General features: G+C 40.9%; 1 protein-coding gene across 12 annotated transcripts in view; it reads left to right on the forward strand.

Moving 5' to 3' along the window:
• Positions 1–12,224, forward strand: part of NRXN3 (neurexin 3) — a 1,013,224-nt gene that overhangs the window by 621,449 nt on the left and 379,551 nt on the right. The gene's annotated exons all lie outside the window — the stretch shown is intronic.

Below are 12,224 nucleotides of genomic sequence, written 5' to 3' on the forward strand. Positions count from 1 at the left end.
GTTTCAAAGAATGCCATGCTTTTACATGTATATGTAAGTCTATGTATTTAGATAAACCCCACAACTGTTCTGTGTTTAACAAATTTGAAAGGACTGGGGATGGGTCCAAATCAAACAGTTAAAAATTAGTGTCAGTGAACTTTGGTATGGGATTTGTCATGAAAACTTTGGCAACATCTTTAGCCATTATTTCCCCCCTATGACTTTCTACTCATGCCATGCCCAGAAGAAAAGAGCCTCTGGCACACTTAGGGATCTCATCTCAAAATGACTGCCATGTACATAGGATGCTTGCTTTTATTCTGCTGAAGTGAGACGTGTAGTAAATGAGGCAAGGGATACAGAGGAGAGAGGTCTCTTGAGCAAAGCATTGACTAAGGGACATTTCCTTCTGTCTATCCCTCTTTCTTCCTCACAGTCACAGTATGATGCTGGTTAAGTTACTAAAATACATTTTTTTTTCCTCAGGCCATGTCTGAATTATGTGTTTCTTGTGTTCTGATCCTCAACTTGAGGTTATATAGCTTGGATGGAAACAATATTGAGCCCTGAAAACAGCAATCAAGTTAGCACTAAATGTGCTTCAAATGTGTAAGGTGCCATAAGGCATTAAGCTCTCTGTGTAATCAGAATTTGCAATCTGAAATTGCACATTCAATACTAGTGGGTATTTTGACTTAATTCCTCTGTTCCAGAGCTCTATATTTGTAAAATGAACCTATCACCTCAGAAAAGTATTGTCCAAAGTAATTAGTTTTTGCAAAACAGTCCAATGCTCTGCTGAGTGGCACCACAGAAAAGCCCACGTGGAAATAAATTACTCTTCTTAGCAGGATTAGTATAACATGCAGAAGAAGGGGCCACAAATGGAGCAATGAAGATAAAACATAGTATCAAGTAACGGCACCTTCAATAGACATTATTTTTCCTGTGTGCTTAATGAAGCAAAAGTCATGTTGAAAAGAGTAGCTTGTGATCACGTAGTTAAGAGACTGTATCAAAACATAACACACAAGAAAACCAGGGTCTGCTTTTATGCTGCATTTGTGCAGGAATTTATTCCTAGAAATCAAAAATATTAAAAATAATAGTGGTTGCTGGTGGTAGGATGGGGGAGAATCCAACCTAATGAATGGATGGGGCCTGCACCAGACTGCTCCACCCTGACAGTGTGCTCTGTCCCTCACTGCCTCAGCTCTGCTTTCCATAACTTGGAGGTAATTAACACTTGCTTTCTATGTATGCTGTGGCATTAAATTCCTTTGGAGTAGTTTGATGCCATACATGGTACAAATATAAACTGATGCTGTGTAGTTCACCATTTCTTTGTGAAGTTGTGGGTTTTGGAACAGTGTTTTCTTAGGTTTTCTGGGTTATACATTCATTGTAGAACATTGTAGAACAAAACTTAGGGTCCTGCTGCTGTAGCAATGAGACTCAGAGCTGATCAGAGCATGCTGGGGTTTTCATAGTCTTCTTGCTACTGCTACATAATTGGGTATTCTGTATGAATCCAGCATAAATCATTAACCAGCAAACCTTATTTTTTCCTGTAACTGGTGAGGGATTAAAAAAACCTTTGAAAACTTAGTTCAATATACCTAAGTCCTTGTTTATGTCTGTATTTGTGACTGCAATGAAATTTGTTAATAGTTATACTAGTGAGCATATAGAAAACGTACAGAGATGTCAGTGGTTTTACATAGTCTTGTCAGGCTGATTTCCCAGGAAAAGCAGAGGTTTACCTGAATGCCTGGCACAACTGACACACACAAAAAAAATCATCCCAATCCTTAACCTTTGCTAGCAGAGTCTTCTCATTGCTAGCAGAACACAAGTTGTATTTAGTATGTGACTTACTGTAAATGCATACTCCTTGCTTGAGGACATCATGGAAGTGAATTATATGTAGGCTGCTGGGATCATGCTGGCCAAGGGTTCTTATAGCTGTTTTTGCAAGGGGACTGCTGAGGTTAAACTACATAGCTTTTGTAATGTAGTCTTTCCTGCTGGATATTATCTCAACTTTTCTCTCAGATCTAAGCCCTGACAGAAAAGAAACCCAACACTTTCCCCTCATCAGAAGGTCAAGCATATTTGATTTGATTAATTCCTAGAAGATGAGAAAATGCACATAATTTTATCGAGTTCCTTTTAAAGAAGAAGTACTGAAAGGACTGTTATCTCTATTTCCAACTAGACTGGAATCTGCTATCTTTTATTATCTGTGCGAGAAATGGTTATTTTTCTCAAGAAGCACTGAACCAATGTAAAGCTTATAATTCTATCAAAAAGGAAAAATCCAGGTTATCTCCTGGCATCCCTTTGAATGTGCCAGCCATTAATCTAATATATGACTCTGTAGACTCTACGTATGAACATACCCTATAAGCAAAGGCTGATCCTATGCAGTGGAGTTGTGTTACCTTTTACATTACCACTTGTTTCAGGCAGTGTTCAGGTCAGTCCTACTGAGCATGTTTCTTTGTGTGGCAATTTATATTGTGTGCAGGGTTCCAGGGGACAGCATGGGGATCGTACAGCTGTAGGTTGTGCAAAGCCTCTGTGTACATCCATCATTTTCAAAGCAGCAGGAAAGCTCATTCTTTTTGCCAGGCTTTAGCTGCAGGAGCTTGCATGTGCTTCCCCATTGGAGCTCCTTGGAATATTCAGTATTCAGCACATCCATTCTTCAGATGCCTGGTAGAGCACCAAGTTGCATGAAGGCACGAGAGAAAGCATAACCCTCTTTAAAACTACTCAGGCTTATTGACAGACTGTGGTAATGCAGAAGAGGAGGGTCTAACATGATTGCATAGTTCATCCTTATGCAAATAAGGTGCCAGCTAGCAATAGTGAAAAGGGGCTATTTCCTGAAACTGAGAAATGCTGCAAGCAGTAAGGGAAAGACATGCACGTGCTACTCTTGCTCCTTCTGCCACTGTAGATCATGAAACAGGGAGACAAAGAAGGCAAAACCGAAATGGAAACAGGCAGATGGTCACAGGAGAGCAGAGAGAGAGGAAATAACCCAGATTCCTAGGGAGCAAATAGTTTCAGGAAAGCTAAGGCAGTGCAAGGAAGAACAATATTGCCTAGCCAAGTTATACCTAGATGAGAAGGCTAGTAACTAGCAGTGGGACCACAAAACAGCTCTACTTCAGTTTTTCATTTTCTCACTCCAAAGGCAAATAAATGCATATTTAAATGATCACAGCAGTTAAACACTGCTCCAGTGAAGTAGTATTCTATTAAAACACCTGGATGTGCATCTGCAGAACAGAAATTTTGAAATGTTCACTGATCAAGAATTGTAGTTGTTTTTTAAATGTGAGATGTCTTTCTACTGCTAGTGTGTCATTTAATTTTGAGGCCACTGGTATCTGATGTGTATCGTTAGATCTGGGCTCCTGCAGGCACATGGTATGTCACTGTATCTGCTCATTTAATTTTCCTGATTTTTTCTAGCTATTACAGATGAAAGCATGAAAACACACTCCCAATTTCCTTCTCACCTTCCCCAAATCCAAAAGGAAAAAGGCAAATAAACTAAATGCTGTTATGTTAAAAAAAAAAAAAAAAAAATCTTGTATTGGAGGAGCAGATTTGGGATTTAGAGGTAGCTTTACTAGTCTGAGCTTCTGCATCACAGCCTGGAATGAAAAAGCCCACATTTCTGCTTGGGAATGGGCAGACTGTGGCAGATGCTGAAAAAGGCAAATCACCTTCGTAAGACTTAATTTCTCCAGTGTAGAAGGTCTCTCTTGAGTTGAGTGTTGAAAGGGGCTTAAGAATGGAGAGGGCTGCAGTGGAATCATGTTAAGGTGTTGCTTGCAGGGGGCTCCTTTGGAGTGAACTCAAGGTTTCCCTTCTGTCATGCCAGCTCTCCTAAATTTGGTGGCTGTGTCTGCATTTATGTGTTAAGTTGTAGCATTCTTGTAGGTTTTATGTACTGTCTGTGTTCCTGTAGATTATATGATGACTTGACTAAGTTTTGTCTGATTAAAGGCCATCCAATTTTGGGCCCACAGATCTCACTTGACAGTGGTGCAGAATACTGCAATGTATTAACACAGTTCTGCTCCAACTGATGCATAGTAATACCATTTTGCAGCATGTTTTGTTTAACAGACCCTAGGATGCAGTATTGAGCCTATATTTTGCTGCAGAACAAAATGGGATGCTTCTCCTGACATCTTTCTGATAAGATCAGAAGTGCAATCTATAGTTCAGAGCTCTCTTTTTTCTTTTCTTTTTTTATTTTTCAAACTGAGAGCACCAAGGAATGAACCAGAACGAGGAGATAGGAGTGACCTTTGGGATGATGAAAGGACCATGGCTGGTTGTACTAAATGGGAAGGAGATGATTCATTGAGGCTACTAAGCACAATCAGACTCTGCAGTTCTCCCAAATTCCCCAGTTTGTAGACTAATGTCATGGTTTAACCCCAGCCAGCGACTAAGCACCATGCAGCTGTTCTCTCATTCTACCTCCCTCAGTGGGATGGGGGGTGAACTGGGGAGAAAAAACAAGTTAAAATGCTGGGTTTAGATAGGAACAATTGAATAACTAAAGCTAAATAAAAAATACCAATAATAATCTATTATTAATGTAATAAAAAGAAACATAACAGAGAGAAACAAAACCCATGAGGAAGAAAAAATGCCAAACCCAACCAAGTGCTGGACAATGCAGTTGCTCACTCCCCACTGACTGATGCCCCAGCAGTGATCAGCCTACCTAGCCAATTTTAAGCATCAGCTTTATGGGCCATGACATTCTATGGTAAGGAATAGCCCAGTGGCTTGTTCAGGTCAGCTGTCCTAGCCTTGTTTCCTCCCAGCTCCTTGTGCCCCCCCCAGCGCACCCACTGGCAGGGCAGTGTGAGAAGCAGAAAAGGCCTTGATACTGTGCAAGCATTGTTCAACCATAGACAAAACATCCCTGTGTTAGCAACATTCCTTTCAGCATAAACCCAAAACATAACCCTGTACCAGCTATTAGGAAGAAAATTAACTCCATCCAATTAAAATTAGGACAACTAGCCAGTGCAGTCTGCCCTCATCTGTGACCACACAGCTCTCATAACAATTTACCACTTCAATCATCTTTCTCAACATAGCATATCTGCAACAGTTGTATCTACCTGAGCACCAGTGTGGAAGCTTGAGGTGTGCCCACTCACTCCTTTTTAAATGAAGTTGTCCTAGCTGCACTGTCTATGACAGGGCTGATATTCTGCAAAGACCTCAGCACTGCCTTTTCCATGGTGGTGCTCCAGTCTCTGGAGTCTATTAGCTCATGCTCATGGAAAAGAACCAAAGGAAAGAATATGCTTCAAAGGCATTCTTAAAAAAATGATAGAGCCCATCTGTTCTGTCACAGAAAGACTCCTTAGGTCTGCTGATGCCCTAGATGGAGGAATTTTCAACCTCATCATTACCTACGCATTTACCCTTCCTCCTGGCTTCCCTCAGCAGAGCTGTACCCTGCACTATGAAGAATGCTGCTGCAGGGGAACACCAGTCTGTGGGTCACTGTGGTCAGCTGTCCCCAGAAATGGTAAAGGGCAGTGGTCTGAGAAAGTGTGCCTTTTTAAATTAAAAAAAAAAAAAAAAAGAGCAATCCATTTTAGATATGGGAGAGAAAAACATTTGGAAAGCTTTTCACTTAACAAGGCTCTTCTGTGACATTTAGATGCATTTATACAAGTTAAATAGGAATTTGGCACCTTCCCACCTCGCTCAGCAGGCTTAAAAGAGAAAAAGCAAATAAAAAGACAAGTTTACTTGATATGTTGCTTTGTTTTGTTCATACAAAGTGTTGTGCTCCTGGATGTTGGCTGAGTACTATTACAGCTCACAAAGGGCCTTGACAGGGGAGTCATAGTCAGTCAGGTCCAGGGCTTGCTTTCTAATGAGGTAAGATAATTATCGTGCCAATCTGATCGCTTTTTACAAGGCACATTTAATCTGAGGGAAGATAGTAGCATCTTCTGTCTAATACAGACTTGAGAGCAGGGACAGCAGGTGTAACAGAGTAATCACTCTGAAGGATTTGTTCATTATTTCCCAGAAAGAGGGGAAAAGTCTTTGTGTCACTGTCTTTCTCTGTCTTGACTGTTCTTGAATCCAACTTGCAGTTTGACTGTAGTGGCCTCACTTCTCCAAGCACCTTTAGATCCCACCAGAAATACTTTTGACAAGCATTTATTACTAGGTTTGACAATCAAGTAGTCTCCCCACCCTTTCTGTTTGAAAATATGAGGTGTGTTTGATGGGTACCTGATGATGTGCAGTGTGCTCTGAGGCATCTGCTCCCTTGGCTGCAGAGCTGAGTGGGCATGACTGTATACTTGCATACACTTCTGTACATTATAAATGATCTCCACAGACACGCATGCTACCTACCTGGGTTTGTACATATGAACGTGCATATGTCTTGTCTTTGAAGGTGCCTATCCCAGGGAAGTGTGCAGATAAGCACATGCTCTGTGACATGTTTACTTTTACATACCTGAGTGCATCCATGTCTAAAAATTTATGGCTCTGATTGTATGGGAACTCTTAAGACTACGGGGCCAGCTGTAACTTTGCAAATTGTCTTGAGAATTCTCTTGTGTCATTTTCTTAGTTGCAACACAAATTCACGGAGCTCCTGTTTTTGCACGGTTCTTCATAACATCGATTATCTCACTGATCCTGTTTACTGTTTGGTCCCAGAGTCACACCAGAGGGGTTGCCACTGGATTGGGAAGAAGTAGCTCTGGATAGCACTGTATAAACTGACTTTGCCTGAGGGATAAAAGGCAAATAGAACTAGATTGTGAAATACAGCAACTTTACGAAATTGTATCTTCCTTTTAGGATAAGATATTGGGATTCTCAAGCAACTTGGTCAGATATAAAAGCTTGGGAACAGTTCCAGGTAATGGTTAAAGTGTGATTTCAGTAAGATTTAATTTATTTTGTTTTCTGCTTTACAGCTAGTTCTTTTATAGCATCTCAGTGTCTTCTGTTTCCAACATGCCACAGGTTTCTGCAATAGAGGTGCACACTGAAGACAACTGGTGGGACGGTTGTGCTTTAGATGCTGGGGAAATGAGTTTTGAATGTTAGCTGAATTATTCCAAGATGAGTAATGGAAAAGCTGGCAGGATTTGCTTGCTGGCTTTGGCTATCAGCACTGACAACTCATTGCAGCAAATGGAAAGGCACAGACCTCACAAGCCTACAGTTTTATGATACCTGCAGCATATCACTGCATTGGTTTATATATGGTTCAGCATCTAGTCCTTATATACTACTAGATAAAGACCAGTATATCTTGATTCCATAATCCACTGAATAGGCAATTTTTCCTGCACTGTAGCAGAGTCCAGCAATAGGGTAGAGGAACACCCTGTCCTCTTTTGATTCATTCACACTATCCCCTGCAAAACAAACTTCTCTAAACACAGGATAAGGCATCAAAGTTGCACTATTGTCTCTGAGGGGAGAAAGCTGTGAATAAGTCTTATTGATCCACATCCCAGTGTCCAGCTGCTGAAACAACTGTTAAAACAGGTGTGTCTAATTTTAGCTTTTGAAACAGCTGGGCAAAGTGTTAGCTGTGCTTCAGTATCTTTTGCTTAAAGAGAAGGCAGGTGGCATTCTCTGTACATGCTGCTATTGAATTAGAGACCTATTAATATTGGTGAGTCAACTTAACTTAATTCTCTCAAACTGCTAACAAGAGCACTTTGGAAAGGATTGGAGGAGAATGACAGGGTGCCTTGAATAAACCAAAAGGGAACGAGATTGCAGTATGTGTATTCTAGAAACAGCAATTTAATCAATTTTGGCGTATCTGTGCTACCCAGCACTTTGCTGGCTGTTTATTTTTCTTTTGCCTGGGTGACTTGAGGCATGTATGGCCTAGCTGTATTTTCAAATGAAGGCATACTCCACTGAAGTAAAGATTACGCATGCACAGGAACAGATAGATATGTGTGAGAGAGCGAACATTTGAAAAAGGAAACTACAACCCTCCTCTGAGTGAATTTGATTTTTGTTGCAAAATCAAGCATTCAAAATGAGGTATGCTGGAAGCAGATGTTCCCCTTTCTACATTCCTTTCAGCCTTTAATTATGGGATCACGTTATTGTGGACTCCTGATTTATTTCTGAGGCAGAAACAATGACTAAGTGATCGAGGTGTCTTGAACAACGAAAAGAAAGGAGGGAGTCTGGTAATTGAGAAACTTGAATGCCACCATGGATACCCGGTTGTGTTCCTATCTCTGTAGCAGGGTTCTAGTGTGGTTATGTTCTTCCTAAAAAACAGTGAGTCTGTTCTAGAACTGAGTGGTGAACAGCAGAATTAAAGGACTGTTATCAGTGCACACTTTTATATTGGTCTTTTTGTGTCCCTAAGAACAATGACTTTGAAAGATGATCACTACATGTAGTGGACCATGAATCACCCCCCCAAAAAACTGTTAGAAAAAAACAGAGGGAGTAAAAAGAAGATACTTTTAAAATGAGGCTTTTTTTTTTCATGTTCTTTAGCAGAATCTGATCGTGCTATGAGGGTATAAGTAGCATCTATCTCCTCCAGATGTCAGCTATTTAGAGAGACACATACCAGAAGTTCTGTGGACAATAAATGACTGAATCCCACACAGGATGCTCTTCTTGGCAAGGGAAGAAATGAGAATGAGTGGGTGATCCTGCGTGTGTTCCTGTGCAGGCTGGGACTGGCAATTACAAAAATGGGAGACAGAGGGAGAAAAATGAAGATGGATGGAGGTAAAAATACCTGCTAGATGCCAGATGTCCTATTTGGACAGTGTGGGACTGTTGCCTGGGATAGTCTCAGTGCTTTGTCTAGTCTGATTTTAACTCTATAAACTTTTTTTTTTTTTTACCATTACTATGTAACCTATGCCATGATAAAGTCTTAAAAACATCTGGATATGTATTATTTTCAGCCTGTAACTAACAACTTAAGAAAACCAATGACAGCAATTTATTGCAACACAGTTTGCTGGGAAAGAGCAAAACAAAACAATTAGACCATCCTCTGTCGAAAGCATAAGCTTTTCAGGGATGTATTCCTTTAGATGAAAGTTTTGCTAATAAGTTCATTAAAACTCATTGGTATTTCTGGGGACAAATCAAAGAGTCACCTAGAACTCATAAAGAGCCAGCTGGTTTGGGGATTCCCCTCAGATGCCACCTGTTTCTTTCACAACAGTTGGAAATATGCTGTCATACTGGTTTTGAAATTTACTTTTGCATCGTATTTTCCTGCTCCTTTGAACTGCATTAGATAATTTCTTTCTTTTTCCTGTGCAGTTTGTGTTCAGCAGTTGGCTCTGACACTGAAGCAATGCTCATGGGTAGGGAAGAGAGGCAGTCTCCCTGCCTTTATGTTCTAGCCAGTCTAGGTCCTGTTGCCAGCACTAGATGAAATCTCCCATTTCCAGGGGAGAGTGATGCGTGCTCAAAGTGACACAGAATTACTCACCTTTGAGGGTTTCCTTCTGTCACTTCTATTTCTGTCGTCCTTTAACTAAAACATGCTTTATTACCACATATGAAGTAGTACATATATATATATATATATATACACCATATATATGTAGTACAGATCTAAGATGCTGAATTAATAATAAGATGCTGATACTCCTTTTACAAAAGGTTTCTTGCAATACAGCCATAGTGAGAAGTTGACATTCTGTACCTTCAACTGTCACACCACTTGAGGCCATACTGTACTAATGTGGAAATACAGTGTTAATTTAGTCTGATTTTCTAAAGAAATGGTGCTTCTGCAATCCCTCTCTGGTCATCACGCCTTTGGTTTTCTGGCCAGAAAGAATCACATTTGATAGGAGTGTTGAAGACCCAGAGAGAACTGGATTCCTCTTGCTCATCCCTACTGAGACATAAGAGCTGGTCCACCAGTGGTAGCTGCTGCTCTGAAACTGCCACAACACAGGTTGCCTCTTCCTTGGCCAAACCAAGACATGAGGAGGGAAGGAAATTAAATTTATTACAGGAGGGGTAAGAAACTATGACAAAATCTGAGCACATTAGAAGAGGGAGTGTGAGAGAATGAGGAGGGAACTGAGGGTGATGTGGTGACATTATAATGGTGAATGTGGAGGGGATGGTGACAAAGGGGAAAAATGAAGCCGCATTTCCTACTCATCTATTTCTGTAGCTCTGCTGCTTGTAGAACACGTCTTTGGTTACCCAGGAATATCAGATGCCCTCTTTTTATCTGCATGCTGCTACGTTTCCAAAGATTACATCAACTGTAGGGGTTGGTAGTGGATAAGAAGAATGTCAGTGCGAGAAAAGGTGTTATACAGAGCACCTGTATATCTGTTTATTCAGATAATCACACAGTGCTTCCTGTCCCTTTGAGGGATTTTTGGTAGCCTAGGCTGTCACAGAACAGCTACCTTCTGTTTTCTGTGCAGGAGGAGATCAGAATGCAGAGATAAAGACAGCAACAAAATGATTCAGCATTAGTCATCCTGAAGACCACTCAGATATCTTTCATCTTCACAGTACCCACCATACTTCTGCCAGTACCCTGGAGGAGTCAATGATAGAGGGTGTGTTGCCATCCTGAGTGCTCACTTTTGGTGACTGATGAAAGAGGGGAGTGGGGTGAAACCTGGCATCTAGTTAGAACTATGCAGACCTAATTATAACTTATGGGCTGACTTAAGGGATGAAATTAGTCCAGAATGCAGATGGCATTTGGATGACAAACTGGAAGTCAACCTGTGACTCTTCAAGTAATCTCACTCCATGGGCTAAGCAGACATTTCCCTATTTTGCCTTTTTTTGGTTTCTTTTTGCGTTGTCCCTGGCTGATAGTCCATAGAAGGATGAGAGAAGCTGGAAGTGATGGCTGGCTTGTTGCCTTCCAAATCCAATTTCCCTTTTAATACCTGATGTTTTAACGCTACTTTCACTCTTCCAAAAGTGGGATCTTCAACTACTAACAGTTACTGCTTCTCTTGTTCCTTTTACTCTGACATACTTCTTGTCTATTCAGCAGGATGCCCTGCCTGTTTGCATCCTTTGTGCTTATCTTGCCCTTTGTTTGTTACTTGGATGCTTCCTATGAGCAACTAACCATATTGTTTTTACCCGTTTGGTGGTCATGTTGTTAATATGCTTAGTAAAATGCTTGTGTATAACATCACAGCATTGCAATATATTATACATTGCTGTTAGTTACAATATTTTAGTACATTTATATCTGGGCACAAGGAAAGCTAATATTAATTAATTAAATTGAAGATCAATGGCATCCTGGGGTTCAATATGAAGAGTGTGGCTAGGAGAGGTTCTCCTCCCCCTCCACTCTGGTAAGAACACATCTGGAGTACTGTATCCAGCTCTGGGCTCCTCAGTTCAAGAGAGACAGGGAACTGCTGGAAAGAGTCCAGCACAGGGCTACCAAGATGGCTAACAATCCTCTTATGAGGAAAGGCTGAAAGGCCTGGGGTTGTTTAGCCTGAAGAAAAGAAGACTGAAAGAGGACCTTATCAATGCTCATAAATACCTAAAGGATTAGTGTCAAGAGGTTAGGGAGAGTCTGTTTTCTGTAACACTCAGTGACAGGACAAGAGGTAACAGACACAAGCTGGACCACTGCAAGTTCCACTTGAACACAAGGGAAAACTTCTTTACTGTGAAGGGGCCCTGGCACAGGCTGCCCAGAAAGGATGTGGAGTCTTCTCTGGAGGTTTTCAAAACCTGCCTGGACATTTTCTTGTGTGATATGATTGGGGTGAACCTGTTTTAGCACGCGCTTGGACTGGATGAACTCTAGAGGTCCCTTCCACCTATTTCCATTCTGTGATTCTTTAAATATGTCCTGATTAGTGCATTTATAATTTATAGGTGTCACAAGCCACTTCTTTGACTACAGAAGATTGGTGAAACGGAAAAATAGTTTTGCTGATAAAGCTGATCACTGGTATATATTGCTTCCAGAGGCATTGATTCTTCATCATTGCAATCTAGACAACATCACCAAGCATACTGTAGGTAAAGTTTATCCTGCTTTGGCATAAAGAGATGAACTAGATAGCCTCTTGAAGTTCCTGGCTTTCTTGTCTGTTATGGCCTAGTTACTTGGAGGGAAAAAAATAATTTCTACTATGGTTGAGAGGAACTGGACTGCATACTGTGTACCACTGTGTACAGCTTGT

The sequence above is a fragment of the Colius striatus genome, chromosome 6 (genome assembly GCF_028858725.1).
Source record: "Colius striatus isolate bColStr4 chromosome 6, bColStr4.1.hap1, whole genome shotgun sequence".
In the NCBI taxonomy this organism is placed as follows: Eukaryota; Metazoa; Chordata; class Aves; order Coliiformes; family Coliidae; genus Colius; species Colius striatus.